Genomic DNA, 27,377 nt, shown 5'->3' on the forward strand with positions numbered 1-27,377 from the left:
ATGTTATATTAATTGGATTTATCTAGTGCCGTTGATTATCCGTGAGGGTATCCAGGTGCTGAAGCAGGAGTGTAGGCGTGAGACTGAAGGTTTTGGGAGTCTGTTTTGGTGAGCTGGTTGAAGAGGCAGGTCTTCAGCTTCTTGCAAAATTCAAGAAGTGAGAAGGGGGCTCTGATGTGTTGAGGGAGATTGTCCAGGTCTTTTGGGTGCGAAGTAGACCGCCTGTTCTGCTTTTGAGGATGCAGGGTGTGTGTGAGTGAGACTGAGCGCAGGTGTCTGGTTGGTTGCTGGAAACAAGGGTGAATGTGCAGTAGCCTTCTGTGCGTGCCTGAGGAGTGTGAATTGGCTGCCTTTATATATGGGGAGCCATTGAAGCTCTCTGAGCTGTGCTGTAATGTTGATGCATCTTGGTAGGTCAAGGATGAGTTTCTCTATGGTGTTCTGGATGGTCTCGAGTTGGTGGAGGAGATAGTTGGATATCCCGGCAAAGAGTGGATTGCCGTAGATTGCTCGTGATGAGGGTTTGTGTGACGCTGCATCTGGTGTTCTGAGGTAGCCTTCTGAAGATCTTGTGGAGCACGCGAGGACCGGGAAACTGGAGAAATGACCGTATATACTTGTGCTGTCATGAGCATATCATCGAGAATGATTCCCAGGTTTGTGGGATGGTTGGTTGATGTGGGTCCGAGTTCTGATGGCCACCAGGTGGAGACCCAGGGAGAGTTCTTGTCCCGAAAGTCAGCATTTACGTCTTGTTGGATTGAGTTTCAGCAAGTTAGCTCTCATCCAGTCTGCCACGCAGATTATGCATTTCTAGAAGTTGGTTCTGGTGGTGGTGAACTTGTCAGTTAGAGAAACGATGAGTTGAGTGTCATTAGCATATAATAAGATGGAGATGCCATGTGATCTGATGATGTTAGCGAGCGGTGTCATCTAGATGTTGAATAGGGTGGGATTGATCGTTGAACCCTAGGGGACTTCGCAGATCAGATTCTTGGATTCTGATGTGTAGGGTGGTAGTCTGAGTTTCTGTGTTATTCCTTTTTGATTAGTAGCACAGTCCTGTAGGCTGCACACTCTTTAGCACAGGAGATGTCAGGAGAACTCCTGCTTATTGCAAAGACGGTCATCCTAGGGTCAGTAGGTTTTTTGGGGCACAGCCTGAGACACCCACAGGTTTTTTGCTGATCAGGTACCTCAAGATGCTGAAAAAAGGCAGAAAATTCCCACGACTTATCAATTGGTGCCTGGCTAGGTTTTCAACCCTGGACAAAGGGTGTATCATTAGGATCTGGCAAGCCATCAGGGTCTTTAAATTTGGAGACTAATATGGGTCAAGGGAAATTTGCACATGACAGAATATCCAATGAGAATGTGGGTTTCTGATGGGACAGTTCATGCCAAGAGATGTGGGTTGTCTCAAACACAGATGAACATAATACTAACCATTTTTTAATAAGATATTTTTCTTGGTTTTTGAAAGCACAAATTGAGTACAGTTAACAAGACAGGCAAAACAGTCAGCTACAACGCCATGGCCACATACCAAAACAAGGGTAACTTGTGCAGTCCCTGGAGCCCAAAGTAGTCCCATCAAATACCCCATATCTTGCGATGTTTGTGTAGGCAACCATGCGCTGTGTACACTGGTTCCTCCGTTTTGGAACACCAGTCCATAGTCCGCTGCTCCAGCAGTCCCAGGAGATCAATCTGGGCAAGCTGTCGATTTGCCTACACAATAATCCCAACAGGACTCCCAGGAATCGAAACCAATACCCCTGTGTGATGGGGCACAACCAGACCACACCTCAGCACAGATGGCATGCAGGCCTCCGAAGCCTACCCGCCCTCCATAACTTTAGTGGTTTCAGGTATGTAGCATGTAGAACATTCACTTAAATCACCCAGAGCCAAAAGGAAATAGCCAGCTGTCTTGGGGCCATGAGCACCTCCCACCATTCCTCATCATCTAATTTACCCACCCAAGATTCCCAGTGGGTGCGGAAGGTGGCAAACAGGTCCGGGGAGTGGCAAGTCTGGGAGACCCGACCCTTCTCTAGGGGTGTCATGAGAACCTCCATGGGTCTAAGTTCTGGAACCTTGTTTGGATGACAGGACATGTTGGGCTGCAGGAATCTGAAAATTTGGGAGCAATGAAGTTGGAAGTTGGCCAGTAAGTCAGAGAAGGACCACATGTGTGATCCATGCCGCACGTCACCCAAACGTGAGGTATCAATAGGGCCCCAACTCCCAAACCCTGCCAGGCCAGCCACATGACAAAGCAGTGTACCCCTTCAAAAGGGTCTGGAGAGTAACCTTGACCTCCTAACCATTTCACTTTGTGGTTGACTGCTACACCCCAAAGACCACCCCAGTCAATTCCAGAAGGGAGCGAGGGATCGGTGACCCGTAAAGGCGATCTACAATCGTATCCCAGGACATGAGTGACAATTCCATGTGGTATGTCATGTCGTCTTGTCCTCCATGAAGCTTTCAGTCAAGACCACAAGCTGGAAAGCCCAATAGTAAAGCTGCAGGTCTGCCTCCATCAGGCCACCATCAAAGGTGAACTGTACACATTTGCCAAAGGCAAAATGTGGAACCCAGTCGGCCCACAAAAGCGGCGTAACAATGCCTGAATTGTACAAAACCAGGACTGTGGATGTTGTGGGGAAAATTTTGCAGGACATTTAGAAAGCATGGCAGCACCATCATTTTAAATAAGACAATCCTGCCCATAATGCAAAGAGGTAAGAAAGACCATCACTCTAGGTCCTTCCTCATGCAAGCAACCACGGTTGTCAGGTTCTGGGACCAGGCAAGAGGTGAAGAGAGTTAGATATAGATGCCAAGGTAGAGCAAGCTTAGCTGGTGGAGAGGTATATGGGCCCTCCAGCCATGGTCCTACAAAGTGCCCGTCAGTAGGATCAGTAAGGATTTGGAGTGGTTAACCTGTAAGCCGGACGCTTGGCCATAAAGGGCGAGCATGTGTAACATTCTAGAACCCGTTGCCTCTGGGTCACTCAGTAAGAGCAGCATGTCATCAGCGTACAGAGCGATATGATCCTCCTCAATGCCTTACCTCCTTCAGAACCCCTGTAATTGTGCATCGCAGTGAACCCATATCACCAGCGGCTCGGCTGCGAGAGTGGAAAGAAGTGGGAACAGGGGACAACTCTGCCTGTATCCTCGCTGAATCTGGAATGCCTGCAAAAGGGCCCCATTCATCCAAACCTTTGCTGTGGGTCCTGCATACAGCATTCTGACATAGTAGATGATGCAAGACCTAAAGCCCATCCGGGCAAGGATATCCCTTAGGAAGTCCCAGGCGAAGGAGTCAACTGGGACTTCTCAAAGTCTATATGGAGAAAGGCATTAGACCTGGCAGCAGATGAGGTGAGGCCACCACAGCCTGTACCCTGCAGATACAGTGGCTTGTTGCACGCCGGACCATAAACCTGCATTGATCAGGATGGACCAGCATGGGAATAACCCGGAGGAGTTGGTTAGACAGGACATTTGCATATATTTTAAGTTTGGAGTTAATAAGTGAAATTGGGCGATAGGACGCACAATTCACCAGGGACTGCTCTGCCTTGGCAGGACCACTATGGTCGCCTCATTTAACTCTGCCAGGAAGTGACCCATGGTTATGATATCATTGTAGAGTGCCAGTAAAATGGATAGCAGCAACTTTTGACATTTTCTGTAATACTCCACAGGGAAGCCATTGGGTCCCAGTGTCTTGCTAGGGTTTGTGTCTGAAAGGGCTGTATCAACCTCCACAAGGGTGATTTGTTCATCCAGGTCAGATGCGTCTGTAGCCGCGAGTGTACACAATGGCAAATCCACATTCAGAGGGGCACAGTACTCACATGGGGGTCTTGGGTGGTGAGCATGTAATGTACAATAATAGCCTGCAAACTCTGCAGCGATGTCTCGCTAACCAATCCCCACTCAGGGGTCTGGATTCCAGGGACCAGTCTGTCCGTAGCACTGCAAGTCACCAGTGTAGGAAGCTGGCTCTGCATGTACCATCTCAAAGTGAGAGAATGTGCACAGAGCCTAGGGGTTCCCCTTAGAGGTTGATAGTGGCAATAATAGAGAATACTAATGCTCTATTTGTGATACTGTGGTCGAACATTTAGGCTTATCAGAGGGTAGTGTTAAGCATTTGTTGTACACACACAGGCAATAAATGGGAACACACACTCAAAGACTTAACTCGAGACCAATAGGTTTTTATATAGAAAAAAATTATTTTCTTAATTTATTTTAGAACCAAAAGATTCAGATATCAAGTAAGTACATAAATTGTAAGGTACTTGGCGTAGGTAAATGCAGAACTTTGAATCAAAACAGTCATGTACACAGTTTAGCATAAAATGCCAATAAGCTATTTTAAAAGTGGACACTGCAAAATTCAACGGACCCTAAGGTTAGTTTGTAAGGTAAGTAAAGCACTTAAAAGTTCAGTCTCCAGGGCATAGGCAGCCCACCGTTGGGAGTTCAAGTCAACCCCAAACACCCAGCACCAGCAACACAGGGCCGGACAGGTGCAGAGTGCATAGGTCAAAGAGAGGCCAAATAGCATAGGCGCCTATGGAGACTAGGGGTGCTCCGGTACCAGTCTGCTGGCAGGTAAGTACCTGCGTCCTCGGGGAGTAGACCAGGGGGGTTTTGTAGAGCACTGGGGAGGTCCAAAACAGGGACACAAAATACACCCTCAGCGGCACGCGGCGGCCGGGTGCACTGTGCAAACAAGGCATCGGGTTGTGTATTAGTTTCAATGGAGGGACCCAGGGGTCTCTCTAGCAATGCAGGCAGGGCACAGGGGGACTTCTCAGGCCAGCCACCAACTGGGCAAGAAGGAAGGTCACCTGCTGGTCACTCCTGCACCAGTAGTTGGTTCCTCTTGGGCCTGGGGGCTGTGGGTGCAGTGCTTCTTCCAGGTGTCGGGTTCTTTGTTACCAGGCAGTCACGGTCCTCTAGATTCTCTCTGCAGGCATCGTCATGGGGGTGCAGGGAGGTCATCTCAGGGTGGACACGTCGTGGGAGTCGCCTGGGGGTCCTCACTGCAGTGTTGGTTTCTCTGGATGCGGGCTGGGGGCGTCGGGTGCAGAGTGTTGGGGACTCACGCTTCAGGAGTGAGGTGGGAGTCCCTTTAAAGATGGTTTCTTCTTGGTTGTTTTGGACAGAGCTGCTGTCCACAGGAGTTTCTTGATGCTTTGGGTTGCAGGGAAGTCCTCTGAGTTGGCAGCGGTCGCTGGGCCCGATGGGTGCATCGCTGTTGCAGGTTCTTTGAATCTGGAGACAGACCGGTAGGGCTGGGGCCAAATCAGTTGTCGTCTACTTCTTCTCTGTGGGGTTTTCAGGTCAGCAGTCCTTCTTCTTGTTAGGCCATAAGGAGTCTGATTTCCTGGGTTCAGGGTCGCTCCTAAATACTAAATTTAGGGGTGTGTTAGGGCTGGAGGGCAGTAGACAGTGGCTACTGTCCCTGATGGTGGCTACACCCTCCTTGTGCCTCCTCCCTTTGAGGAGGGAGGTACATCCCTTTTCCCATTGAGCTAAATCCTCCAAAGCAAGATGGAGGATTTTCTAAGGAGGGGGTCACATCAGTTCTGGTCACTTTAGGGGTGGACCTGGCTGAAGGGGTGACTCCTCCTTGTTTTTTTCATTATCTCCCTGGATTTGCCACCAAAAGTGGGGGTTGTGTCCGGGGGCGGGCATCTCCACTAGCTGGAGTGCCCTGGGGCTTTGTAACACGAAGCCTGAGCCTCTGAGGCTCACTGCTAGGTGTTACAGTTCCTGCAGGGGGGAGGTGTGAAGCACCTCTACACAATGCAGGCTTTGTTTCTGGCCTCAGGGTGCACCAAGGCTCTTATCCCAAGAGGTCAGAAGCTCGTCCCCCAGTGGTAGGGTGGCACAGACCAGTCAGTCCTGCACCAAAGGATTGGGTAAAATACAGGGGGAATCTCTAAGATTATCTGTGTGCCAGGGGTGTGCCAATTGTGGAAAAAATGGTAAATTGTTAGTGAAAGAACACTGGTGCTGGGGCCTGGTTAGCAGGGTCCCAGCACACTACTTAGTCAAGTCAGCATCTATATCAGGCAAAAAGTGGGAGGAGGTAGTGCAACAAGTAACCATTTTCCTACAACCAGCCAATACAAAAGCTTACTTGACTTATCACCCCAGCCATAGGTATAACTGATGCTGTGAGAATATATCCAGTGCAAGCTGATGAGGTGCAGTGCATCTACAGAGGAGTGCATCCCTGCCTGCGCTATGCAGGCTTCCAGCTTTCAATCTGTGACAGTTCCTGGCGATCCCAGTTGTGGAAGTATACACAGGCAATCCCCTGCCTAAGTGCCTTCCCAGCAGCCCAAAGCGTCCGGGGGTAACCCACCGATTCCACGTTCAGTTCCACAAATGCATCATGCTCCTCCATCAGGAACTCCACAGAGCCATTGTCCAGGAGGCACCAAGCATTAAGGCGTCAGATCAGGCGCTCCCTCTGGGCACCTCGGCCTAGGCAAGAGATGACTAAAACATGGTCTGAAATACCCCTCAGAAGGATCTCTGATCCCATGGTGAGAAGCACATCAGAGGTGGGCATGAAAACATAATCAATGAGTGATCTGGGCTTGTGTGCAGCTGAGGTATGAGTGAATGCTAGATTGCAAGGGTTCCAGGTAATTTAGACATCACAAATGCCAAGACAAGATGCCCAGTCCACGAGGTAGGAAGCCATGCCCAGGGTTCAACTGAGGCTTTCGAACTATCACAGGTGGAGGACATCATCATGTTGAAATCCTCTCCTACTTTAGTAACCCCTCAGGGAAGGCCTGTGTTCACCACATCTAGCACCAAATCTGGGAGCTGGAGGGAAACATTCAAGCTCAGCAAATTGTAAACCGGACCGTTGATTGCCCCCCTTGACAGTGACATATCTGCCCTGAGGGTCTGACGTACTGCGGGTGACCACCATGGACAGGCGATTGTGAATCAATATTGCCACGCTGCAGGAGCCCTTACTACCTCTGCCAAAATATATCCCTGTCATATCCATAGCGGGCTGGCAAGGGACATCTGGTAATGAGAAGGTGCGTTTCTTGTAGCAGGAGTATATTGGGGTTGATGTTTCACAAACCGTAAGACGGCATCATCTTTGATACGGTCATCAAGACTGTTGATATTTAGGGTCATTATCTTAAGAGCCTTCAGTTCACGAATTGGACATAGGGTTCTGGGCAGTCCTAAGTGGGTATACATAAGAAAAGAGAAACCAAGGTGTCACAGCCTGTCTGAAACATGAACAAGCATATGGCTTAATGGGCCAAACTACCACAACCTAATCCCCAATCTTCACACCTCACCTCACACTTCTATCCCCAGTCGCCCCTGCAGTATAAATCAAAAACAATAGAAAGAAACCAACTTTTGGCACGATACAAACCACGTCCTCCCACCAGAGACACTCATTGAAAAAGTTATAGTGCTGCTAGCACAATGTTACAGTTGAGTCCAATGGGCTGCCATGGAAGCCACCGAGGGCCTGGCTCCATTAACCCCCACAACCTGTGAAGCAGAAGTTGAGGCCCTGAAGTCTGTTGTGCGGGAGGGGTTGTGGGTAATTGTTGCCTCCCCCTTGGCATCCCGCAAGGGGCTAGGAGCATCAGTGGTGAAAGAGGCAGGGGCCCACCAGCCTGCATTTGGCGCTTACGGGAGCCTCAGCCTTCTCAATGGGTTGCCCCCTCAGATAGGAGGTGAGTTATTGAGCAGGGGCCAGCTCTCCATTGCCCATTCTCACGCTGCCTCTGGGGTATCAAGAGAGAAGGACTTGAAAGCATGAATCATTTGGAGGGGGGGCCAGGAAGAGGAGCATTTTTTACAAGGTCATCGCTCTTAGTTTTTGCTTGACAGCTTTGAAAGATTTGCATAGGCACTGCATGAGTATTATCTGGGAAAACCAGGATCCGAGCAAATTGAAAGTTTGTGGAGGCCACCTCACAGGAAAAATGAAGGACCACATTTCTGTCCTTGTAATTGAGGACTTTCATGTTCATCGTTCGCGGGGGCCCATGGCCGGTGCGGGGCGGCTGCCTCCAGCAATCTGTGGGCCCATTCCACCACAAACCATGAGGACAGGTGTCCCCTTGGGGAACAACAATAGGATCCACTTCTCTGGGAAACTCTCAGGAGCCAACCCTTCAGCCCCCTTGGGGAAGCCCACAAAACAAAGGTTTTTTTGACAGGCCCTGTTTTCTGCTCCTCTGCCCATATCTCCAAGCTTCAGGACCCCATGGTCAGGTGGTCCACCTGTGCTTTCATTGTAGACACATTGCCCTCCAGGTCTGAGATATGCCCATCCATGCCAGCTGCATGTTCCATGATATTGCAGAAGTCTTAGCGTAGGAGCGCAACATCCACTCCAACCTTCCCAATCCTGCTCTCCAAAACTGATCTCCAAAGCTGACTGGGATGCTTGGATAGAAAGTAGAATGTCCGTTGCATTGGGCTGGCCTGTCACTAAGGAGGGGGAGTTTCCACACTGTCCCTCTTTGACGAGCTGTAAATTTGTCAATTTTAGTTTGAATGTAGGTGGGATGGGGTCCCTCGCCCCCTGATAAATGCCGAAATACAGTCAGGATCTTGAGGGAGGAAGAGAAAGGCCACTAATCCATCTCCTGGCAGAGACAAGGTCTGTGCATGGGGGAAGTGCACAGTGTACCAGACCGACTGAGTAAAAAGAATGGGTGTGTGGGTCACTGACCCGCTTCACAGGGGTTTCTCCCAAACCCTGGTAGCGCGAGCATTCTGACCCCCTCCACCAACACTGTGCAAATGCGTGGACCTCCAAGCCTAGAAATGGTCTTTGGGCTGATCCTGCGTAGCAACAGGGGAGTTAGATGTGACAGCAGCTCACTTCAGGGCCCGAGTGGGCTGGCGTCTGGTCCCAGGGGGCAAGGGAGGAGGGGACTCCAGGGCCAGACCAAACATCACCGGTCCCGCCAACTCCCCCCCATTACATTCCACAGGAACGGCAGGTCCCAAAGTGCTTTCTCAGGTGTAGACAACGCCTCAGCAGAAGGTTCCACTGCTGTCAAAAGCTGGAGCCATATCCCGCAATCGCATCGGACCACCACTTGCCCTGCAAGACCGCCCAGGCACTAGGAGCACTGAGTGTGAGACCTGAGACTTGGTGCTCCAATCCATCGACCCGTCCTAGGACCCGCACTCACTCAAGCACCAAACATACACCATGGACTGCGACTCTTGCTGCTGTGGAACCAGCTGCATTCTGTATGCCACACAGGCCTCACGTCGTTCGCCACTCCCTGACAACCTGCCAGAAAAACTGGAGGCACTGCCGGGTCTCTGGACCTCAGAGAAGATAATCTGGCCTCTGAACAGGGTTGCTAATTGTTGCCAGCAGGAGGATGGGGATCAAGTCTTGTCCGGTGAGTGAAGAGCTTACGGAGGGACATCTGGCATTTTGGCCGACTTCTGGATACTAAACATTTTTATTGTGTCACTAAGACTAGACTGGGAACATGGAATGAACTTGGCAAAAGACTTGTTCAAGGAATTTACCAATGCAGAATGGAAGGTGGCACTGGCAGATGCTGACAGGGTCTCCAGGAATACTTGATTTTTATCAGATTCAGTTTAATTATCTTCATCAAGTATACCTAACACAAAAAATGCTTTAGTAAAATCAACACACTGCTGGACATGAACACCCCAGGAGTCAACAAGGACAGGTTTATTTTTATCATATGGTCTGGGACTGAAAGATCTGCATCACTATTAGAAAAAAGATGACACACTTGTGGCTTGATTTAGATCTTGGCGGTAACTGTCCCCCCATTGTCTTTTCAACTGAAAACCTATCCGTCGCCGTGATGGTCCACCTGCTGTATTTAGATGTTGGTGGTCCCATAGACAAAAGCCTGCATTCGAACTACCGTCTTCACCAAGAAACACTGCCCCCGTCGAAAGCAGGAGAGGGAAAAGTGGCTTACGGCAGGACCCCAGGCACCCTTCCTGTCATGCAGATTTGGATGTGTCTTACCGCCAAGAAGAAAGTAGCGATCCAACCTCTACTTCTGAGTTGGCGGATCTGGAGGGGAAAAGTGGAGAAAACTCAAATTTTTCCCATTTCCATTCCGTATTCGACTGGACAACACCTGCTGTTATGGCTGCCACCGACCCATGGAGAAAATATGACCCCTCTATCGCTGGATTCGAAGGTAGGGATTCTGCATTCCAAGGGTACATTGGGTAGGCACTGCACTGGAAGTCAGGATACTGCAGGCATATACACGTCACAGTAATTATTTGTATATGTGAGATACACAATGGAGTCATATATGGCTAGGGACCCACTGGCACAACACGCATATCACACACATACACAACTGTCATTGTGGTGTCATCATTCATTGCAAAATGAATGCTGGCACCACATGATGGTACACTCACACTGGACAATGGTGTCCATGTGTACGCATTGGAAGGCTTGTGCTATCTGTTAGGTATGTGAGTCTGTACATGTATGTGTGTGTCTGTGTATGTGTGTGTGTGGAGGGGGGTGGAGTGGGTGTTGTGTTGTTGTCTGTATGTGTCACTTGCATGTGAGACCGATATTGCTGTGTATGTTGTGTTGCCATGTGGCCCATTCAGGTGAGTGTTGTTGTGTGGCAGACGTTGTCATGATATGTGTTGTTGCGCATGTTTATGTAGCTGAGCGTGTGGCTGTGTTGGTTGTTGTGTCCTCTGTGGGTGCAGTGTCAATGGTGTGCGTATGTTGTGGTATGGATGTATGTCATTCTTAGTTTTTTGGCAGGTGCGGGGTGTGTTGTGTTAGAATGGCAATGGGTTGTTGTGCGAATGTGGTGTGTTGTGTGGTGTGTACACATATGCCTAAGGGACAGTGTGTGTGTGTCACTTACCTCTGTTCCATAGCCCTGCCTTTGTATGAAGTCCATTGGGTCCCGCTGCCGTCTCCCTCCGTCAGAAATCCGTCACCAGTCAATCCACTTGCAGAGCTCTAAATACGGTGGGCAGAACACTGTTGACTTGACAGTCTTTTCAAGTGCGCCATCGCCGCAGCTTGGCACTAACACCGCCAAGATCTAAACCAGGCCCATGGTCCCATCACTAATGGGCAAGCCTTGTCCTTAAGAACCTTTAGGTGAGTCTATTGGGAATTATACCTAGGACCTACAAGAGGAAGGAAGAACATAGACTCCCTAAACTCCCTTCGTAATCAGTAGAGATTGAATAGGTGTGAATAGCTGTGAAATGGCTCCTAAGAGCAAACAATAAGCTGACCTGAATGGATAAAGATGACTTTTCTAGACTCCATTGTATATAAAGGGTGGGGGCTGTGTGCATCGTTTTTTGATACGTCAGTGTCAAATCCTGCTTGAGTGTCAAATCCTGCTCAACAGATCTTCTGGTTTTACATATAACCCTTGGGGCACACTTGAAAGGGGGGAGAAGAGGCTGGCAAAACAATTTTTATGGAGCCACTGTCTGGTTGCCAAAGGACTATGCTTTTGTCCTACCAGACTTCTGTTTCTGGGTTTATTGTCGGTACAATGCTGCCTGAAAATGGATTTTAGTGTTAGATGGGGTAGGACACTAGAAGTAACATAGTACATACCCGCAGCCCTCAGAGCCCAACTTTAGTGTGTCTGAAGACTTTCTTTATCTTAGAAATGCCCAAAAGTGAGTAGGGATGGCCCCAGGAATGTTTACCCCTTTGATTAAGGCGTGAAGTAGGAGTCATTCCCACTCATTAGCTAGTGCCAGTTCTAAATGTGGAAACCTCAGATACCCTCTTCAGAACACTAAATTACTGACTTTCTGCTAAACCCAGAGGGATACAAGTTGCAAGAGGCCTTTTCCTTGTTGTTTCTTTGTTTTTGTATTCCTAATTGTTTAGTTGCAACTGGACCTGGACTACACCTTGCTGCCGACCTCTGCCTGACTCCCTGTGAGTCTCTAAATGCCTCCCCTGAGGTTCTGGGAGGCAATGGATATGTACTTCTTTGTCAATTAGGACCTAAAGGATTAAGTACGAAGGTAAAGTCTTTGGCCAGATGAATCTGATTAGTGTATTCGACCCTTGTTCCATTGCTGCCAGCCTCTAACTGTGCCTAGTTCCCAGTGTATCGGGCCATTAACTATCATTCTGGTTGTGCTTTTTGATGCTATTTCTACCTAAAAAATTAAAAATGAATATTGCTGGTTGACCTTATTGATTTTTTGGGTAATTTTATTAATTCATTTTTACTCTTTTTTTTAATTTTTTTAATTATTTTGCATTTTGACTTTATTATTTATTTGGTATTGCATACATACTTTACACATTGCCCTAAGTTAACCCTGTCTGCCCTGTGCCATAGCCACCGGGGCTGAGCTCAGGCTAATTTAGTGACTTTGAGAGTTCTCTCTAACAAGGGTTGTGAATATTCCTTGAGGTAAGTAGTCATGCACCCCAATCAATAATCATATTTCTTACACATTTCCATTGTTTATATTGACCAATCTTTACTTTCTATTTATGTCGTTTTTTATACATGGTGGGTATTTGCTTTGAAGTGTGGAAGCTTTTCTGCTTTTGAACTGAAATTTGCATTAACGTTAATTGTTCTACACTTGAGTTCACTGGTGTATGCTGACATAGAGCTACAGCAAGTGAAAAGAAGTCATTACTATGTGCTAAAAGTGGTTTTTCCGGTTTACCTTTAAGTAGGCCTCAGTTAAGCCTCAGAACTTTCTTGTTTGAAATGGATGCTGAAACATGATGTTCATATTTTTCACTTGACAGTACATGTATCAAGACATGAATTGTTTATTTCTGTGTGACACACTGTTCTTGATGAGTTCGCTATAAGAAGCTTTTTGTAACATTCTCAATGTTCTTCCTGCCAACACACTGCATTGCATTCATTCATAATGCTTCTCTGTTGATGTAACTAGTTTGTTTTAACACCTCCGGATGACAATAGGTCAGAAGAAGCTATAAATATTTATGTAGTGGGTTAATGCTAAAATGTGACTTTTTTGTGATTCACTGTAATAATGCTTGTACAACGCTGACTTTGCAGTTTCAGTAATATTTTATAAAAGAAAGCTTATGTAAAACCTTCACTTCTTGGAATGAGACAGTTTTTATGAGACCTTTCGTGACCCTCTAGGGATGCTGTCCAATTGCTTACTGATTTTGCTGTATTTGAGAATTAGGGCCTGATATAGAGTTTTTGTCGGATGGGGTTACTCTGTCACAAACGTCCGTGTGCTGTATTACGATCCCATTATATCCTATGAGAATCATAATATGGTGACAGAGTGAAAGAGTAACCCATCCACCAAACTCTAAATTAGGCCCTTTGTCTAAATTAGGCTCTTAATCTTTTTCTGATTTTATATATTGTTTTGTACTATTCTAGCCTTCATGGCAAACAATTTATATGTATTCTAATGATATTACCACATCATTTGCATTTTGAACTGTTTGGTTATACTTTAATCTTTATTAAACTTGTATGTTTTCCCCTTTTTCCCTAAATATAAATCTCTAACTCCCTTTTTGAGTCAGTCTTTTATTATTGACTGTATTTTGAAACTCTGTTTTGAACCTTGTAGGTACGGACGCATTATAACATAGACTTTGAAGTTAGCACAGTCTCCAATCTACCCAATGTCGAGTATATCACGGTCATGCACATTTTCTAGGGGTGCAGCATTCCCACAGTTTTTCTTGGTAGCAGAGGATGGTTAAGGAGATAAAATAAAAAATCTCTGTTGAAACAATTTTTTTCCCTGATCTGGACTATAGTCTGTATTACCGCAAGTCAGTGTTTGTTTTTTTTGCTTGAGTACCAGTGCTCCAGTGCTGTTCCGGAGCAAAAGATTGTGTTTATCAAAGGGGGGAATGATTCTATAGATTAGGGGCCAGATGTATCTTTAGATCCAATAGCGATTACCTAATTGCGATTTTTTGTGAATCGCAATTAAGTAAACGCTATTGGAATGTATGAAACTCCAGGAGTTTCATACTGCGATTCGCAAGGGCTCCCAAATGGACCTACCTCATCAATATTCATGAGGTAGGTCGCAATTTGCGAGCCATTGCGAATGGCTACAATCACAGAGATGGTGGCTTGCTGGGCTTAGCAGACCACCAGGTCTGTCATTGATTTTCAATAAAGCAATCTTTTTTATTTTAAATGCAGCCCGTTTTCCTTATAGGAAAATGGGATGAGTTTAAAAATGAAAAATGAAAAGTTTTCTTTTCATTTTTTTAGAGTAGGCAGTGGTCTGTGGGACCATTGCTTGCTCTTAAAAAAGTTTTCGCATGCATTCACAAAGGGGAAGGGGTCCCTTCCCCTTTGCGAATGGGTTACCACCTACTTGAAGTTGATGGTTACTGATATTGTTTTGCAACCGCATTCGCGCTCACAGAACAATCATACTTACCTCTGCGATTCGGTATTAGGAAGGGACGCCCTTGACACGCCCCATCCTAATACCAAATCGGTATGTAGTCGCAAATCCAATTTGCGATTCGGTAACAGGTTACCGAATCACAAATTGGACTTGCTACATATCAAAACCTTTTTGCGATTGCAAGCGGCCTGTTGGGCCATTTGCATGTGCAAAAATGTTTGAAACATCTGGCCCAAAGTGTTTTCAGGTGCAAATATGCATTGTGTAGTTAAGCGTGCAGGTTTATGTTGATTCATGAATTGTTACAACACTTGTGAGATCTTTGTTTTTGCATTGCTGATTATTAGCTCAGTTGGTTGAAGGGGGCACAATGTGACAGGTTCGGTCCTGAAGGCAGCCAGGTAATGCCAGCAGAGGTCCTGCACACCTTGAGGGCTGGCGTGGGCTCGGTTAGGCCCGGGGGCAAGACTAAGAGCCAGGCTGTTGGTGAATGGACCTGAGTTCTGAGGGGGGGGGGCGCCCTACTTCCTCCCTCTCAATGACCACGGTGAGGTGTTTGGCTGTGTGCGAGGGTTGATGATTCCTCTTCTGCATGCCCACCAATTTCAGACTAGGAAGAAGAGCATGATCCCCTTGAAACCCCTGATGGAAGCTTCAAAAGTCTTCCTTTACATTTAGGTTAGGTGGCCTTGGCTGGATGCTTTGCTATTGGGTCCTAGTTGTGCTTTAATAACTGATGAGCAACATGGTTGGTGGCTGTCCCTGCCTCGAGATTCTACGGGGGTAGCCGCTTACAATACATTCTGAGAGACTTGAGGAGCACAGCCTGGTGCTCACCCCGCTGATAAGGCTTGGTGTTGTGGAGGCCTGCCTTCTTGTTTTTCTGCCTTGTCCTCATCCCACTGGGAGGGCTTTGGGAACTTTTCTACATTGACCTCTGGCCTCTCCTCCTCTCTGGTTTCTGCCTCATAGAATACTGCTGAGCCATTAGATACCAAGAAAGGTAACAGCAGAGAAGTGGAGGAATGACCATGGTGGGTGGTCGTCGGCATAAGCCAACCCAACTGAACAAAATGGATAAGATTATAGTGGTCATAGCAATGACTGGTCTGAGGGCAGGGGTAATGGGGAGCATGGACACCTCACCACCAACAGAGATGTCACCCAGCAAGGAGCCTTCATTGAGCAAAATAATGGCAGTGATAAAAGACCTAAAAGGAAAATAATGGCAGCGATAAAAGACCTAAAGGGAATCATTGAGCTCAAGTTAGATGCAGTTATGTCACTCTCCTCAGGGCGGATTTTTAAAAAGGACAGAAAAGGTGGCAGTTGTGGAAACGAGTATAACTTCCATGCAAACAACAACCAAGAAACTTGACAATCAGGTTCTGCACCTCACAAAAGAAAACACGCTCATCGCATCCAAACTTGAAGATCAAGAATGGAGAGCTTAAGAATAGTGGGGTTCCCCTGATAAGGCAGAAGGGTTCAGTGTTGAATATTTTCTGGAAGACTTTGTTACCTAAAAACTCCACCCAAAGCGACTCTCAAACTTTTCCACCATTGAGAGGACGCATAGGACACCGGTCCCACTGCCAACACCTGGGGCTTCTTCCAGGAAGATTATTGCTATATTGTTCAACTACAGGGACCACAACGCTATATTGCAAGCTGCCCGCATGCATGGCAATTTGAAAACAACACAATACCATTTTTGCCAGAGTTCACATTGAAAAAACGGAGACAAAGAGGTGGCTTTGATGAACTAAAGAAAGAATTGAGGGCCAGGTCAATACGCCTGAGGAAGCCTGGACGTGGTTGGAGGGTTGGCATACCCCTGGACAGCAAAGATACAGTGGTGCCTTGAGTGGGTGCCAGCAAGGTAAAGCAGCGAACAACAACCAGACCACCCTGATACACAGCCAGGGCAAGTGGAACTTTAAAACTATCAAAACAGACACTGACTGTGTGCTTTACTTGCCAGCTGGTGTTCCTGTGGTGCAGGGGACTGTGGAAGTTCACTGTCTTGAGGGAGCCCATATGCTGGCACCATGCCCAGGCACAGATTATGAAATCCTAGTATCCTCTTTTCTTATATGTTCCCTTGGATTGCAAGCTCTGGTGGCCCGGTTTGCTGCGACCTACGTTGAGGTGGCTTTGATTACTCATTGAAGTAATTGGGATAATACAATACTATCAGTACACTGTTGTAAGCGGCTTTAGTCACACCTGTGAGCTGGCCGAAGTAAAGTTGGGGGCAACAGGCACTCTACATATTGGAGTGGTGGGCAGTTTTAAACCTGCTTTGCAGGGCAGCTTGGAGTGGGGAGTTGGGTTGTTATGAGACAAATGTTTTGTTGTATTTTCGAATATTCTTTTGTGCAGTCGTGTGTGCGAGGGAAGGAGGAGGTTGTCGACTTGGGCTAGTGGCATGTCCCGGAACTCCACCGGTCAAAGCATGGACATCCTTTCGAACCAACCTTATTCTCCTAGACCACTGGGTGCACCACACCAGGCGTCACTAAATGTATTATCCTGGAATCTGAATGGGTTTGGGGATTATAACCAAGAGGAATGAGGTACTGCAATATTTGAAGAGATTTAGTACTCCTGCAGGAAAATAGGGGAGGACGGAACTCACAGAGTTTCACCCTGTGGAATTCTGCGGAGTTACATGAAAATTCGGCAAGATTTTGCCGAGTTTTTTGCACTGGTGGAAATCAGCACGTTGCACAGCTTGAACTGATTTCTACCACCAGCACCATGTGACACACTAGAAGGCGCTGGTTATCAAGTTGGTTTGGCCATCTGATATGCTCAGACCTCTGATGGCATTTGTTGAGGCACTGGGCCTGTTGGACCTATGGCATGAACATAACTCACAGGAGCATCAGTTTACCTACTTCTTGGCGGCACATGATAGCTTCTCCCATCTCAATTATATATTTACACAATTGCATTCTAATAAATTTTGGAGTGCTGCATAAAGAGCACAGGCATATTGGATCACTCTCCAGTATGGGTCACATTACACAGCCAGATAGGGAGCTTTGGGGCAATCCTAAGAATAGATCCCTGGTATCTAAAGGAGAAGGTCCTGAATGGGCGGCTGAGTGGGGTGACAGATCAATGCTTTCAGGAGAATGAGGACACAGTAGACTCCGCCTGCGTCTTATGAGAGGTGTTTAAGACAGTCATGCGGGGACCGGCACGCTCCATGTTAGCGGGCAAAAAAAAGGAATGAAAGGCCCATTTTGAGGAACTTGAGCAAGAAATTGAGGGGTTGGAGTCACATCTCTTTATTGGGGAAGACGTCGAGCTCAAACACCGACTCAATCTTAAAGAGCATGAGTTATGAGAATTGGCAGAGATTGGAGCTTGTGACCAATGTTCCCTCTAATATTTTTCCACTGTGTGCAGCAGTGTGAGGTCTCTGTGCGCTGCAGCCAAGGATACGTGCGCCAAGAAATTGACCATTCATGCGAACGCAGCGCATAACTACCAAGATCTTTGGCATTAGCCTCTCCATACCACTCAAGCAAAAAAGGGATATTTGTATAAACATTACTCCATGCAATAGGGCATTAAGGCAGTTTTGTGACCTGGTAGCACACCCCAAGGACATGACCTGTTAAGTGCCACCTACACCCCAGTTAGAGAAAACAGAAATCAGGAGGTTGAACCATTATGAAACTTTAATGAATACTCTCAGAGTGCTGGAGAGGGCCCTGCACATGAAATACAGCCAGTTGTATAATTAGTTAACATTTACAATTTGATGAACACACTGCTGATAAATGCCATGATGCCCCTGCCAAGATACAGGCTGAGAAATGTTCCTACCCCACCTATACATGGACAGTAGGGGGAGCCGCATCATAGTTTACACAAGTCAGGTGCCAACATTAGATGTGTGACATGTTTGTTTTTCTCGCCGGTCCTTGCCATTCTTCCAGTGCTGATAAACTCGGTCTAAGTCAACTTTCCCATTTGAGAGGTAAGCCTTTGTCATCATCAGCATATCTAGGTGACTCTCCTCTAGTCTGTTTCTTAATTTGGACTTGATTGAGTTCATGAGGCTGAATCCTCGTTCGCAGTCTGCACTTGAAGCCTGGCAAGTTGCACAGACATCAACAAGCTGAGATACAACACTATATTGTGCAGCATTACGCAGAGTGAAATTCACCATGTCTTGAAAGGTCCTATACAATCCGTTTTTTATATGTGCTGCTACCACATATATATAATCTCTGTACTGCCGAACAACATCATCAGGGGTGTCACAATCACCCAGGACCAAGACCTTCTTATACTTTTCAACAAGTCTTTGTACATTCTCAGTCCCAAAATCAAACTGTGATTGTGTTGTTACTGTATGGAAATCAAAGCTTGTCCATTCCTTCAATTCATCTTCTGGGAACCTTCTTTCCATGTGCTCACAAAAAAGTTTAATGAAAGATAACATTGGCTCACTATCATACTCTCGGTCCTCTCTGCACTAAGCTATCAGATCTCTTACTGTGTTGCTCCAAAAGACAGTGTCGCCCAAGTACTGTTCCTTTATTTGGGTAATTTTTGCTCTTGCGTATTGTACAAATTCAACGGTGGTCAAAGAGCTTTTCTGAAACAACTTGCACAAAGATGCAAGTTCACCCAGAATGTCATTTAGTGCTGCAAAGGAAATGTGGAAGTTTGAGTCAGATAGTTTTTTGTAGCAATATTTAGCAATTGGGTCATTCTCCTCAACTCTTTCATGATCAAAGTATTTTAGAGCAACCTCGTAATTACGCAAGAGTGCACCAACAGCGAAATGCCTTGAAAGCCACCGCACCTCATTGAGTGGCTGAAAGGAGACCGCTTCACATTCAGTGACCAAAGCAATTTCATCCAGCTTGGACTTATTTAACGGAGAGCGGGAGAACACAGTGTAGACAGTCCTCAGTAATGTTTCCATTTCCCTGATCATCTGCACTTTTTTCAAGGCACCATCAACTCCCAAATCTTCTCTGTGCGCAACACAGTGCTGCTCAACTAGATGGGGAATGGATTGTTTGAGGCAGGTAGCAACACCATTGTTCTTTCCCAGCATCACTGATGCACCATCTGATGTGAACATGACCATTTTCATAAGATCCATCTTATTGGCAGTGTAGAAGTCTTTTACAGCTATAGTGATAGCCTCACAATTGCATGCACTCAGAGTTACAATTCCCCCAAACACTGTTTTGTGCTCTGTTGATGTTACAGATCGGAACTTGAAGTAGAGGATGAGCATTTTTGTAACTGAAATATCTGTGCTCTCATCAATTATCAATGTGTGATACCAAGCACTGCGAAGTTCTGCCATGAAGTCAGAGCGTATCACGCTGTTGATGGCCTCTAAAAACTCAAAGGCATAGTCCTTGCTCCTCCAGCTGTCTGGTATCTTCACATACAATGCAAAGTGGTAATGGATGTCTTGAACAGATAACATTGAGTGTTCATTTTGACTGCTAGCAACACATTGTTGATGAGAATCTTTATCTCCTCAGGCAGGGATCTTTGCCGTTTAACCACTTCTAGTCTGTTTGCTCTGTCACTGGCGGTTTCCGTTGGTATGGTGCGCACTCCAAAACCCAGCCTGGCAGCAGCACTTTTATTTCTCAGTGTCACCAAAGCAGATTCATGAACTTTGCTACATAGATGGTGTTTCAAGTAGTCCAGCTTCCAGCCATCACTCCATTTCTTCCCAGTAGAAAAGTCCCCTGCAATCTTTGCTTCTGCACATACTTTGCAAATCAGGCCTACTTCTGGATTGTATAGAAATAGCTCTCCCAGTTGTACGCGTACCTTGCTCCCGGACTTCTGTGTCTCAGTCTCCACAATTTCTTTCAGCCATTCTTCTTTGAACACAAGACAGCATTTCTTCCTTTGTGGTGAAGCACTGCTCTCTGCAGAAGTCACAGCTTTGCACTTGAACATTTTGGTGGCAATCAGTCTGAGCCTACTGTGCCGCAAAACCTGCAAAAAAAGAGGAACATTATTTAAAGTGAGGAACATTACTTAAAGTTGTTTTTTATGCTATTGAATGCAATCTTCCAGACAAGACTGAGCTATCTCTTGGAAAATGTTGCAACTAGCGATAGTAGCAAGTAATTACCTGGGGCTTTCTGTTTGATCTCACACCTGCCTGTATATGTAACACTGTCTAAGATCTCTGCAATAGAAGAAAAAAAATGGTTACAGAACATGCTTGTGTTCCAGTATTTCAGATGTACTACAAGGAAAAACGACTAAATAATTACCTGGTCTTTCTGCTTGTAGTCACATCTGCCTTTTCTAATCAATGTTAGCACTGTCTAAGAAGCCTGCAAAAGAAGAAAAAAAGGGTTGACGAATTGTGTAATTTTACAAGGTACTAGGTGCATCACAAGTGAAATCTACCAAATAATTACCTTGTTTTTCTGCTTCTACTTACATGCGCCTTTTAGTAATATATGAGTAGTGCTGTCGGCGATGCCTGCAACAGAAGAAAAGGTGGGTAAGGTGATTAAAGTAGATTGTCATATTCCACTGTACTAGCTGCACCACAATGAAAAGTTGCTACATTATTACCTTATCTTTCTGCTTCTACTCACGTGTGCCTGCTCAAATCTGTGTAGCAGGGTCTAAGATGCCTGTACAAGAGGAAAAAATGATTAAAGCACCTGAACGTTTCAATGACCCAGTTGCACTATAAGGAAAAACTAGCAAATAATAACCTACTTTTTCTGCTGCTACTCCGGTCTGCCCGTCCTCCTCTATGACCAGTACTGTCTGAGATGCCTGCAGCAAAAGAAAAGATGGTTAACAGTTGGTCACAGCATGTTTCCATATTATAATGTGCCAGGTGACCGAATGGGGTATCTACCAAATAATTACCTGGTCCTTATGCTTCTACACATGTCGGTCCATTCAAATCTATAACTTGCTCGGTCCGACAAACCTGTAATAGAAGCAAAGGTGTGGATCATGAACGTGATTTATGTAGAGACCCTTAATCCCACCTGGAACGTCTACAGAATTACCTGGTCTTCCTTGGTACTCACGCTTGCCCGTTCAAATTCAAATGTTGACTGGCTGTAATTGGAAAGAAGATATTTAGCATAGGTTATATGAGTTACAAAAATATTATGCATGAAAGTTCCAGACCAAGTGAGTAGGTACCTGGGCTTTCAGTTTAGATGAACTCTGGTTCCATATTATCATCCGTTTGGAAACCTACATCACGCGTTAGACATTCGATGATGCAGCCTTTACAGGCCTCAAGTCATCTGCTTGGCAACTCGCTATGACTAATCGGATTTATAATGGTGAGCCATTTTTAGGCCTACTGGCTCATTCTGGCAAGCTGACAAAAGAAAAGTGTTCTGTTCATTCGGACAGTGAATGAGCAATGAAGGTGCCTTTAAGTCTTGTTGTCTTGTCACGTTTGCTGTGGGTTCAACGACAGAAGTCCAGTGCCAGCTTATGTCTTCTCACATTTTGCTGCTTATTTTATCCTGAAGATTAATGGTTACTTTTATGCTCTGACTGCAAAGTTAGAGGATTTAATAAAGTGTGCTGTGGAGTTCAGTTTGCAAGGGGGCAAATTAGGCAGAGCATTACACCATAAAAAGGACTGTAAAACTATTCCTGCTTTTGAATGCATCAACATATTAATACTATGTGTAATACAGTTTTAAACTAGGACTTCCATTCAGTGACGTTAGTAGCAGGCTTGAACCTCCCAATACTACACATAACTGTGCTAGATGGACTAGTCGGCAATTGTATTAATTGATATTACATTAACAATTCATTTACCACTAATCACTTTTGTTTGCAGTTCATTGAAAGTGTTTGCATTATATGCGTACAACAGGTTGTGAAAAGTTCATAAGAGCTGCAGAATATTGTTTTTAGCTTTAACTTGGGCCCCACTCAGTTCCACACTTCAATTCACCTCAATCCCTGGATTACCTACAATACCACAACTGTGGGCCACCATCTCCAATCAGCTGGAGGAGATTACTGGAAGCTCTAGTAGCCTAGGCTAAAGCATGATGAGGCTGATTGTAGCCCCTTTTAGGTCACACCCAAAGGCATTAAGGGTACATTCAGAAAGCTGACCTATGAATCTATTCTGCCCACTGGCTGTGGTTGTCATTTTCCTGCTTTCCATTTGCTGGTTGTTTTAGGCTGTCCACCTGCAGTTTGTACCCTCCCCAAACCTTATTTAAATCAACCTTCTGAGTCCTTTCTGTAAACAGACCTGTAGATCTTGTTCTTATCTCATCACATTTGCTGTGCATTCAAAGAGGTCAATGAATGGTCTTTCAAGGATGCTTGTTTACTTCTCTCTTTGGCTTCAAAGTGAGGATTTACACCACCAATCTTGCTAGATACTTGCGTACAAAAGTTTTTTTTAGCACAGCAACTTTTAAAATGAACCATGCAAGTATTTCAAAATACTTGCATTATGAACACAAATGTAGCACATGGTTATTTCTGAAGTGCAGTGAAAACACTTTATATGATCAAAACAAGGCATTATACTAGGTGAGGCAGGTTACACTTCACTGTGAAGATTAAAAAAATGTGCTAATAGAATGGTAATTTCATCTGAAAACGTGTTCACTATTGGCACTTCACACCACTGCACTCCAGTCCACACCACTACATGCTACACCTGTGCTAATGCTCTCTTCACCACTACATCAGTCCCGGCCACACCACTCTGCACAACTCCACTACACCCCTGCACTATACACCATTCCACTGTGCTCCACTCTAATATACTGACACTGAATTCTACAACACTGCATTGTACTCCACTTAATTCAACACTATACTCTGCAACAATGCACTATGCCACTCCAATATACAACACTGCCACTCAATTCCACAATGCCAACTTTCTAGCCACGCTGAAATGCAGCCATGCTCGTGCACATGGGTAAACATTGTCAGAGCCAATCGATTTTGCATATGTACAACCTACTGGCTTTGCCAATGGGTGGTAGGCTGATGGTGTTGCACATCTCAGAGGCACATTGTGTATGGCTAAGCATTTAGTACCTTCACATCAGATGCTCCCTCAGTATTGCGCAATTTATTTGTTTGTGTTCAAAGCCATAACTTAACATTTTCCAGTTCAAAAACTGACTTTGGTCACACCAGCCCCCTTTAAAGCAAAATAAGCCAGTCAATTAATATAATGACAGCATGCCATACATTGCACACTTAACCTTAATTTCGTGAGACAATGTACACTACAGATTAATTAAAATAGATCAGCGTCTTCTACGAGACCCTTGTAGCTGACAGAACTCATGAAAGAAAAGTTACCTCTAATACACCAAACTCACTGCACAGGTTTACGGTTATTGTAGATGCACTGAGACATTCCAAGACACTGAGCATGCATGGAATGTGTAAATGTAGAAACAAAATAATGTAATCATTTGAATATGAAAGACATTGTTGCCAGACTCCCTATCCTTTGAATGGGAACATACTTGTTCAACACATTTTGATGCACAGCAACATTTAAAGGCTAGGAAAGGTCACAGAACTTCTGCAAATTGTGTGCTCACTGATCTCACAAGTGTGATTTCGTAGGTAATATGCTGTTTAAAACTACCTATGCATTCCACAAGAGGCATATGCTCGGTAGCCCAAAACCTCATTGAACATTTAATCAAAATTAACCTGACATGTGGCAAATAATTGGCATGCATCCATGTCATCTTGTCTGTGCATTGTGCGAGGGAGGCATTGTTTGATTCTTGCCTAAACACAGCAACAGAAATGCACACGGGTGAATTAAAAAGCCAGGATTTGAAGTGTGAAATCTCTTCTGGAGTCATATGCTCACTGTGCACATTTTGGAGGAACATCTCATCTTGTGCTGGGCTTTGGTAATTATGTATGCTTTAAAAGAGACACGAGGTGACAGCCAAGGAGTAACTGCCCAGGGGGTAAAATAGTTTCAGGCATTATTAAGAACACAGTACTGAAATTATGCTGCCTCATCAGAGTATTGGGTAGTTTCTGATATGTTCTACTCTTAAAATGCATTGCTTTGAACTAAATCAACTTCTGACATTAAGTTAAAGTTTTCATTTAGGGTGGCACATTATGTAGTAGTTGGTAACCCTATAGAATGAATCTTAAGGTTTAATTTTTTGATGCATCAAGTGCCAACACTTGTAGTAGCAAAAAAGTAAGATGTTCTCATACGAAATGTAAAAATTATACAAAACATTTGATTAGTGAACATAATATGTAACCAACATATACTCTTAAAATGTGGGTGCATATGCACACACGCAAATCGTTGCAAGTATTTTATGTGCAAGGTGTAGTTATGAGGTACAAGTTAAATAAGCAACACTGACTACACATACCTTATCAAGAAAGGATGATGCGATTTCTATCAAAAGTTCAGTATTTCACAATGTACTTTTCTGCGGCTATCACTTCCTTCCTTCAACAATGTGAGCCTCCCACTGGCTTGCTAGTCAAGTTATCAATACACCATAGATACATAGAAGACCTGGACACAGCCCATCACATAAGAAGAACTTCAATGAAGCTACTGCCACTTCTGTTGCCACTTCTTAACATGGGCCAAAGACATGCTTATGCATCCCTTAAACCAATGAATATCGCAACCCACGTTCAATGAGTCTTGCCTCGCTCATAGCTAGGGACACAGTCCTTGGGGACTTAAAGCTACGTCACTCTTGCACAAAGAAATACAGCCCCAGGGGGAAAAAACACCTCGTCTCGCAGTGCAACAGATACCGTTCTTGCATATTCAGGCATCTCAAGTCACTCACAGCTATGTATGCAGGCAGAAGGATTGAGACCTCATTCATATCAAAATCACAGAAAATACACGTACCTGTTTAATCCAGTTGTTTCCGTCCTGCTCGGCCGCGAAGTGACCCTGTTTTCACACTGCTTCTGTTTTTTAAACGCAGAGCTGACGTCTCTCCCGCATGATGCAGGCAGCGACATAACGTTGCAAAAACGTGAGCGCTTGAGAAAGGGGCCTGCGCGGTGGGGGAAGAAAGGGTGTGCGCGTGCCCGCGAACATTGCTTGTGACTATGATCTGCCCAGCCAACGTTTGGCTCCATGATGTTGGCAATAAGGCTGCCAATTTACTGGTGTTCCTAGATGATTTGGGAGATCAGGCAGGTAGGATCAGAAAGGGCAACTCAGAAATTGCAGAAGCCTTTGCGGACCATTACGAAGGTGCCTACACCTCCACAACTACTTTGACTGATGAGGATTGTGCTGCTTTCCTCAAAGATATACATCTTCAGGGATTATCTGACAGAAAGGGCAACTCAGAAATTGCAGAAGCCTTTGCGGCCCATTACGAAGTTGCCTACACATCCACAACTACATTGACTGATGAGGATTGTGCTGCTTTCCTCAAAGATATACATCTTCAGAGATTATCTGACGAACAGAGAAGCCCTAGAGAGGGACCTCATGGCTGATGACATAGGAGAAGCAATTAGAGAACTTCAATTAGGGAAGACAGCAGGCCCGAACGGGCTGCCGGCGGAGCTATACAAAGGCATGGCTACCAGATTATCTGGTTTTATACTGGCAATGTTTTAGGGAGCTTATGAACGGGCAATTACTGGAGGATCAGCAAATGGCAACTATTGTTGTGATTCCCAATAAAAATAAGCCACTTGTGGACTGTGCCTCTCATGTCCTATATCCCTACTCAACGTAGAAGCTAAAATACTGGCAAGGTGCTGGAAACCCATCTCTGCAAGGTGATCACTTCTGTAATTCATCCAAATCAGTCCGACTTTATGCCGCTCAGGAGATCAGATTCAACCTGCAATGCCTCTATGGAATACTGCACATGACATAAGGCGAACTCTCTGAGCAGGCAGTGGTACTGTCTTTGGTTGCCAAAATGGCATTTGATAGTGTGAATGGAACTATATATTTGCAGTCCTTAACCGCTTGGGATTTGGCCCCACATTTTGCAGCTGGGTAAGACTCTTGTATAAGGAACGGATGGAGAGGGTGCAAGTGAATGACACTGTCAGGAGAATTTGCCTCGCAGATGGTCACACAGCAGGGTGTCCCACTATCCCCAATGATTTTTGTGTTGGCACTTGAGCCCTTGTGGCATGGGGTCCACTGATGTGGGGGGTGAGCGGCAAATTGGAGTGGGAAGAGCAGATATCATTGTATAGTGATGATGTTCTGCTCAATCTATCTCAAACTACACTGTCAATGGACAGCGTACTGCAGAACTTCTGGATATGTGGGGACCACACTGGCATCTGTATTAATTGGGACAAGTCCTGTGTCTATTCCCTGATGGGTGGTGCCACAAGTCTGCCCCCTAATTGTTGTGTACTAATGACGCTGGAGGGTTTCTTATATCTGGGCAAATATACAGATGCGGCTCGCGGGGCACGGAAAGGGTGTCTCACGGAGAGGGGCAGGGGAGAATAAACATTAAATATATTTTTTTTAAAGAACACTTACCTGCACGCCACTGCTCCGCTCCTCCGTCTCCTCTGCTGCAGGCATAGGCTCCCAGCTTTCCCTGCATCTGATCCTGATGTTGCTCAGAGCAGCATTAGGATTGGCTGAGAATGCCCAGCCATGGCGCTTTCAGGCAGGCTGGGAGCCTGTGGCAGCTCTTTCCAGCCCGGCAACATAGTGGCAGGCTGGAGAGAGCACACTACGCATGTGTGTTTGGCCGGCCTGAGTATGTACTTCAAAATAAACCGTTCAGGGTCCCCAGAGATTTCTTCCGCAAAATAGACCATAGAGTCAGGCTACTGCTATGAAATGATGGCGGCTCTCATATTGCCCTCCATAAGCTACAAAAACGGGTTTATGATGAGGGTATTGCAATCCCAAG

The sequence above is a fragment of the Pleurodeles waltl genome, chromosome 3_1 (assembly GCF_031143425.1).
Source record: "Pleurodeles waltl isolate 20211129_DDA chromosome 3_1, aPleWal1.hap1.20221129, whole genome shotgun sequence".
In the NCBI taxonomy this organism is placed as follows: Eukaryota; Metazoa; Chordata; class Amphibia; order Caudata; family Salamandridae; genus Pleurodeles; species Pleurodeles waltl.